Here is an 8,241-nt window from a genome sequence, read left to right as displayed (position 1 = left end):
CAGTGGCCGCCGGTGGGGGGAGGGAGTCTCCACATCTCAGGGTCCCGGGACCCTCGTTTCCAGACCAAGGCTTCGGTTTCTGAGTAAAGATCTGAAGACGGGAAGACTCAGTGTAGGTGCCAGATGTGGCTTAGCACGGAGCAGGACAGAACGTGGCCGTGACAAACGAGGCACAGCTCGAGCGCACTGGGGAACTCCTCTGCGCCAGTCCCCCCCCCCGCCCCCCCCCAGGGCCGGCGCGGCGACGGCCGCTCAGACCCTCCCGTCTGTGCGCGGCCGGCCAGGCAGCACCTGGGGGCCCAGGGCCTCTGCTGGGAGGCCGGGGACCCAGGCAGGCCCTGGCACCGCGTGTCACGCGCTGTGCTTCTCCTCGTCCCGTGTGAATTCATCCGGGAAACCTGAGGGAGGCCCGGGTTTGTCAGAGCGCCTGGAGCAAGCCTTCCGTCGCACACTGGCCGCCTGTTCCTTGTGAGTTCTATTTCGGAAACGAGATTCCCCGCGCACAAATATTGGCGAAAGATCAGCAAACGTCAGAGATCGTGTTTAAGGCCACTGTTTCCTTAGAAATGCTTAAAGACAAAATACGGTCTGAGGCAGGGATCGGTGGGCACTTGCTGGAGGTGTATCGGGCAGCGATGATCTTTGCCTGTCTGGAGAGCATTTCACATAATCTTCGCTTCAAAAATATTCTGAGTTTTGCTTTGCAGTTCAGGGTAACACCGCCGGGAAGCCCTTGAAAATAACTACCAAGCTGGCAAAAGAACAAAATAACCGTGTGAACTAGGGTGCAGAATCTGTGTGGTAAAATGCAAAACAGAGTATTTCGCCAGTAGCTAATAATGCATTAACACTTATTCTCTTATTCCTCCCAAGGGACTCAGTATAATCAATTTCAGGTAATATTTATTAGGCTCATGTCCTGTATATCAACCACTCAACTGGGTTTTGTAAACTTTTTACAGAGGGGAAAAATAGAATATTTTATTCAATGGTACTCAAAATAGTAAAATATTGTTTAACTGAATGTCAAAGGCAGAGCGGGTGTTGGGGATAAGAAATACGTCTTTACATTCTTACCTTAGGGTACCATGTCCCTGCATTATTGAGATCCAGACCCTTTAATTATAAACACTATATCGAGTCAGGCAGTTAGGGGGGCATAATACTCAGACGAACATGGCTAATGTCAGTGTTATTAACATGGTCACTCGGAAACTAATTGTAGAACGCAGTTAGGGTGTCAGACATATTGTGCACTAATGCTACGCAATGAAAGATTAATAATAGCAAAAACGAAAGGGGAATCCGGGGCTGCCAAACTTCGCAGCCCGGCTGCCAAGACGGGGGGGGCTCTGAAGAGGAGGGGCGGCCAGGCAGAGAGGGCTTACAAAGAGAAATCCTAATTTGTTTCTCTGTTTTTTCCAGCATTATGGACATGCTTTTCTGTTCGGTTTAAATTGATTTTTCAATTTGATCCCAAGCCAGACTATATGTGACCTGATGAAGTCTCAGGCCTCCCGAGCCCAGATCTTAATCTCTTGTCTGAAATAGTTAGCATAGTCTGTGTCTCCTGCATGGAAGCCGAATGGACTCACTGACTCCTCCGACCACGGCTTTAAACAAACCAATTAGGTGTCCTCTGCGTGTGAACTATGGTGTCAAGGAGCAGAAGAACGACAGCCGTGTCCCCCCCGTGCCCCGTGCAGCGAGCGGGACCTCCTCGGGGCAGGACCCCCTGCCTCTGCCCGCAGCCTGGCCGCTAGTAAGGAGAGCCGAGGGCGCTGGGCAGTCCTCCCGACCCCGTGCCCCGTGCCCCGACCTTTGCGTGTAAACAAGCCAGGGGCCGATCAGTGATCGGCGATCACGGTGGTGGGTGGGGGGGAGCGGGGGTGCGGTTCTGTTCTCTCGAGTTCAGTAGCTTGAAGGTGAACCTGTACGGTAGATGTTGTCTTCTCTTGAGACCACCGTGGATGGAAATGTTCGGGACTTCAGGCATTTAATAGGAAAAAATACTGGATAAACTTGATTCAGTCTTAGGTCAGTGTAGATAATGAGCAAGTCTCATGTGGCCTGGACTGTCGCTTGAACTCGTTCCCTCCCAAGCCCACAACGCGGTGTTCTGGCCTTGGTTTTGCCAGGGGCTTGGTCTGCCCCTCGCACACGCTTCAGGTCCCCTCCTTTACAAAGGTACACTCTCTCGATCTGTTCCAAGGTGTTTTGCTTCAGCTTGTCCTTACCTCTACACCTCCTAGTTTTCTCTCCTTTTTCCCTCTTGACTATCCTTGGTAGGAGAAATGAGTGAAGAATGGGAACAGGCAGAAAGGCATCTGCAAAGGCTCTCGCTAATGTGCGCGGGGCCGGATGAGGCAGAACGCCGGCCCCACGAGTGACTCTCAGGGTCGCCTACATCCATCGAGCATCGAGGGACGCGCCGAAGTCTCCGGCATCCTGCAGGACGGCGTGAGGAGAGCTAATTTCTCTTTCCCCCGAGAACATGCGCAAAAAGACCGGGATACTGAAAAACAGAAACACAAAGGTCATCTTCTGTGAGGTGGGGAGGCCCCTGTGACCCAGAGCAGTAATAAGCGAGGAAGGGCTGCCGATGCTCGGGGGCTAACACGGGGTCGGTGCGGGCAGCCCTGAGGGGGCACGTACACCCACAGCCCGCCCCCTTCCCCCCGCCCCAGCCGGAGAAGGGCCGCTCACCTGCAGGGCAGTGAGCTCGGAACCAGCAGGAGCAGGTGGAGGGCGGAGCTGGCCTTGACGGAGGTGGGCTCGAAGAGTCAGGGAAGGTGCGGCTGAACACGGAGAAACGCAGGCAGACTCGGCTGGCAGTGAGCGGTCTGTGGATGAGGCAGAGCAGGAGGCACCCTGGGTCCTGGGCGGCCCATTAGCTTCTGCGAGAAGCAAGAGCTGAAATAACACACTCACACACACACAGCCTTGTGCCACAAGAGCGCAGCCCCAGCCCGTCGCCCACACACGTTTTCTGCAAATATTCGGCTTAGAAACAAGGAGGTGGCGGTGGTTCTAGAAAAGAAAGGCTCTGAGAAAAAGGCAGAAATAAAAGGAAAACATGGCAAGTGAAGAATATTTATCAGAAAATGCTGTCATAATTGGTCTTGCCAATGGGTTTTTGGGTAGGACACCAAAAGCATGGACAACAAAAGGCCAAATGAATAAGTGGTCTTACCTTAAACTAAGAATCTCTGCACAGCAAAAGAAATAGTCAACAAAATGAATAGACAACCCCACGGAATAGGAGAAAATATTTGCAAACCGTGTTTCTGATAAGGAAACGTTTCTGATAAGGAAAGGTATAAGGATTCCTATAACTCAAGAAACCGAAACAAAACCCAGAAAACAAAATTGAAAACAAAACCAAAGAACCCAATTAAAAATGGACAAAGGACTTGAATAGATGTTCTCCGAAGAAGACATCCAGATGGCCAACAGACACACGAAAAGATGCTCAACCTCACTCATCAGCAGGGAAATGCAAATCAAAACCACGATGAGATATCACCTCACGCCTGTCAGAATGGTTATTAGAAAAAAAGATTAGACGTAATAGGTGTTGGCAAAGAGGTGGGGCAAAGGGGATCCTTGAGCACCGTCGGTAGAAATGCGAATTTGTGCAGCCACCGTGGAATGGCGATTCCTCAAAAAATGAAAAAATGAAAAATGAAAAATAAAACTATCCAGCAATTCCACTTTTGGGAGCGTATCCAAAGGAGTTGAAACAAAGATCTTGAAGAGATACTGGCACTCCTAGGTTCATGGCAACATGATCCACCCTAGGCACGACACGGAAACGTGTCCACTGACGTATAACACGAATCAATGGATAAACCTGGGAGACACTGTGCTAAGTGAAATAAGCCAGACACAGAAAGACAAACACTGTATGACCTTACTTATATGGGAAATCTAAAATAGTCAGATTCATAAAAGCAGAGAGCAGAGCTGTGTGTTCCAGGGGCTGGGGGAAAGGGGTGGGGAGGTAATGGTCAAAGGGTGTAAACTTCCATTTACGGAGGATGAATACATTCCAGAGATCTAGCATACGTAGTGCCTATAGCTAGCAATACTGTATGATAGACTTAACATTTGCTGGGAGGGTAGATCTTAAGTGTTCTTAACCACACACACACACACACACACACACACACACATAATAATAACAAATCAGTGGAAGAAACTTTGGGAATGGATGGGTATGTCTGTGGCCTTGAGTGATGATGGTTTCACGGATGGATACTTAGTCTCACACTCATTGAATTGCACACATTAAATACCTACAGCTTTTTACATGTCAATCATACCTCAATAAAGTAAAAAAAAAGTCATAGAGCAGATGGAAATTGTGACAAAGTATATTTTTACGGCTTAAAAACAGATACGTATTTCCTGAAGCAATCACTTTCACAAAACAAGAGGTTGAAGAGGAGACAGTGGGTCTAAGGGCAAGCATAATAAGGCCCAGAAGGAGATAACGCACAAGTTGTGAGAGCTCGTGAAGGAGGTGGGAAAGTAAAAACATCACAAAAACCGAGGCCACATTGGAAGGAGCGTAAATTAGGCTGGATGCTACTGAGTTCTAGAAAGGACACGCAGAGCAGAAGCAGGAAGGTAAGCGAGAGCAAGTGAAAATGAAGATGATGTTAAAGGGAAGAGACAGAAATTAGAGCTGTAGCAATATGGGAAATAAGGTATAAAATATGCATAACTAATTTTGATGAAAAAGATAGTAAGTTATATTGTAAAATAGAATTATTTTTTCCCCCTAGAATAAAAAGAAACCTTGAAGTTTTAGATTGTCCCAGTATAAAACAGCATAGAGCAATCAAGACAGGAACCTACTCCAATAATGTTATTGGATTTCAAAGACAAAGAAATAGTGCCTGGGCTTCCAGAACAAAAAACCCACAAAATACCCACCTGGAAAAATTGTGTGACTAGTGTCAGACGTCTCTGAGACAACTGTGCACTGGAACAGAGCTGGGCCATCACTACGATGCCCTCAAAAGAAGAAAAATGGGAACCGGTAATTTTGTACACAGGCAAACTATGAGTCGAGTGTGAGGACAATAGACAAATACTTTGAATTTGCGATAACTAAATTAATACATTTTCATAACCCATTTTAAAGTTAGCTGTGATGAATTCCGGCCAAGAGAGAGACAAATGAAGAAACTATCTGCGAAAGACAGACATTGGGTGCAGGGTTCATCTAACTGGAAGATTAAAAGATGGGGCATGGCTGGGTAGGAGACAGAAGGCAAATGTTATAAAATCTAAAAATGCAGACATCACAGAGCAAACTTTGAGAGTAGAGGAGGAAGGGAAGGTGGGAGGTGGTATCGGAACTTTGGTTCCATGGTCTTTTATAAGAACATAAAAGTCATGCAAGCACAGGTGTATTTAAGCTGTTGTAGTCCATGGACTGACCTTCCCTGAAGTTGAGCAGTGTCCAACATGAACACGTGTACATGTAAATTCCATTTCAAGACAGCAGGGTAAATACTAGAAAAAAATAATAAAGTACAATCAGCTGTAAGTGGATGGTGACGTGCCGCGGAGGCACCAAAAAGTAAAAATACCCTAATTTCATTCTTGCTTATGGTAGGAGCCAATAAAAACTCCCTAAAAGCAATTAGTATATAAGTTTTTTTTGTTAAAAATGCTAAAAATGCAAGTCTTTCTGCGTATGGAAACACACAGAAAACAAAGCAAACACTGAACATATAGTGAGAGGAAAAGTCACTAAAAACAGAAAGCATATCCTGAAATGTGATAAGGAAGCTAAGACCGTGTATATCTCTTGCATCTATATTTGTAAATGGACTAAATGAAAATATTAAAAGAAAAAGGATTTGTTTTGACATCACAGAGCAGAAGTCAGTTATATGGTGCATACGCTGAAACAAAGTAAGTCAGAAAAGTTGAAGTTAAGAAGACAGGCGGGGTGCCTGGGTGGCTCAGTTGGTTAAGCGACTGGCTTCGGCTAAGGTCATGATCTCGCGGTCTGTGAGTTCGAGCCCCGCGTCGGGCTCTGTGCTGACATCTCAGAGCCTGGAGCCCGCTTCCGATTCTGTGTCTCCCTCTCTCTCTGCCCCTACCCTGCTTGCACTCTGTCTCTCTCTCAAAATAAATAAATAAATAAATAAACGTTAAAAAAATAAAAGAAAAAAAGGAGACAGGCAAAGGTCTACCAAGCAAATAGACACAAAGAGAGAACACAAGGAGGTGCATTTTCGTAGCAAACAAGGTGAATTTCAGCCCAAACGTATTAAAGGAGACAGAGAAAGACACTTTGTAATAATAGCAATTGTGATCAAAGGATCTCATAATTTATGAATATCTAGATATTTTATACCATTCACCAAAATTTAGTAAACACGGGTGCGAGAAACCCCAGGGGGAATATACAGAAACTTGCTGGTAATAGGTGTTATTTCTGGTCTCTCAACCCCGGACAAATACAGCAGGATCGCAAAGACATAGGTGATGCCTGCAGAGCACATGGTGGCGGGTCTGAGTGCTATTCACCTAACGCTACGGTCTGAAAATAGGCTCACAACTTCTTTACGTAGCTAAGGACTAACGCAGCACATGTAAAAAACTGACCACGGGGAACAAAATCTCATAAAAACAAAAGCAATAGTTCAGATTATGTTCTCTGATCATAATGCAATAAAGCTAAAAATTAAGCCTAAAATCATAAAACAAACATTAACCACAAGGTCATAAGACAGTAACCAGGCAAAGAAAAGTCTCACTACCTGGAAGATTAAGAATAAAACAACTGAGGTAACAGAGGGCCTAAAAGCCAAAATCTCAGAATCTCTCAGAAATCACGGTCATAAAAAAGGGTATGTTGGAAGGGATGGGCCACAGTAGTGCTCAGAGGAAAATTCACAGCCTTAAATAATTATCCCGCCCTCATAAATGAGAAGAAATAAAATCAATGAATCCCCCAACGTGAAAAGTTAGAAATTGAATAATCGAATGAAGCTTAGGGATCTGCATGGAGTTGTGCAGCCGGCTCCGGGGCCTGCGGGAAATGGCTGAGTTTTCTGGGGGGTGCAAATTACTGACGCTGAGCCCAGAAGATATAGAAAATGTAAATGGACCAATTAATAGAGAAACCAGAGAAATAGGGCAACTATGCCAAGCCCGGCTTCACAAGCAACTGTGTTGAATCTTTAAGAAAGAGATGTTGGCAAGGACACAGTTGTGTCCATGTGGGAACAGACTTCCGAATTCTTTTGATGGATTAAAAACTGATAGCAAAATCAGACAAAATTAGCAGGAAAAAAGAGAACTGCAGCTCTAAACTCACTTGAAAGAGAACACCTTTCCTGAGCAAAGCACTAGGGAATACAGTGTGTAATGTAGTGAAAGAATCATATAACTTCTGCAAATGGCAATTTATTTCGGGAATCTAAAATGCAATACCCACAACTCACTATTAATATATTTTTTAAGAGTGTTCACTATATGAACAAAAATTTACATAGATACTGAAAAGAACTAGATGTGATTAAAAGACACTTTCACGAATCTGTCTTTTTTATTACGGGATCTGGTACGTATTTCCGTGGTGTCGGAACACGTCCGTTCAACTATGTGACATTGTGTGTGGTGGGAAAACATGGGAGCATCCCATTCAAGGCAGGAGAAAATCAACCCGACAACCGTTAACATGGCTGCTGTGTGACACCCTACAGGAGATGAGGCTTCAACAGTCAGATGAGAGCCGGACACGTGCCCTAAAGATTAGAAAGAGCGAAAATTATCACTATTTTCAGAAATACGATTACTTAATAAATACAAGCGAACAGACTGAAAAGCCCTTACAAATGAGAGGATTTTGTGAGGTGGCTGGCTGTAAATGCATAGAAATTAATACTCCTCACATATACCGAAAACGTCCAGTTACAATTACTGGAGAAAAGAGCCCATCTGCAACCGCGACAGTTAAAAAATCCCAAGAGACACACTTCACAAAGAACGCTCACGTTGGGTCTGTCCGGAAATTTAAAACAAAGCGTGGGATCCAGAGGAAAATCTGAACGATAGAAAAGCATGCCTTCGGCTAGGAACACATGGCACGATAAGTGAAATCTAGCACCCCTAGACTTCAGACTGTAGAGTTGCGTGGTACTTGAATGACACTGGGCGCTAGACGGTATCGGAAGGAAAGACACTAGCACAGAGAAGAGTCCGGAAATAGTC

The 8,241-nt window shown here is 45.3% G+C and overlaps 1 long non-coding RNA gene across 1 annotated transcript; it reads right to left on the bottom strand.

The window, feature by feature from the left end:
• Window positions 1-224: 224 nt before the first annotated feature.
• Window positions 225-3,406, bottom strand: LOC123381144. Its single transcript, XR_006587811.1, has 3 exons — window positions 2,707-3,406; window positions 2,238-2,515; window positions 225-751 (listed from the first exon to the last, which is right to left on the bottom strand). It is a non-coding gene; the product is annotated as an uncharacterized LOC123381144 (long non-coding RNA).
• Window positions 3,407-8,241: the final 4,835 nt, after the last annotated feature.

This window comes from Felis catus, chromosome D3 (genome assembly GCF_018350175.1).
Source record: "Felis catus isolate Fca126 chromosome D3, F.catus_Fca126_mat1.0, whole genome shotgun sequence".
NCBI lineage: Eukaryota > Metazoa > Chordata > Mammalia > Carnivora > Felidae > Felis > Felis catus.
This window is presented reverse-complemented; position numbering and strand designations above follow the sequence as displayed.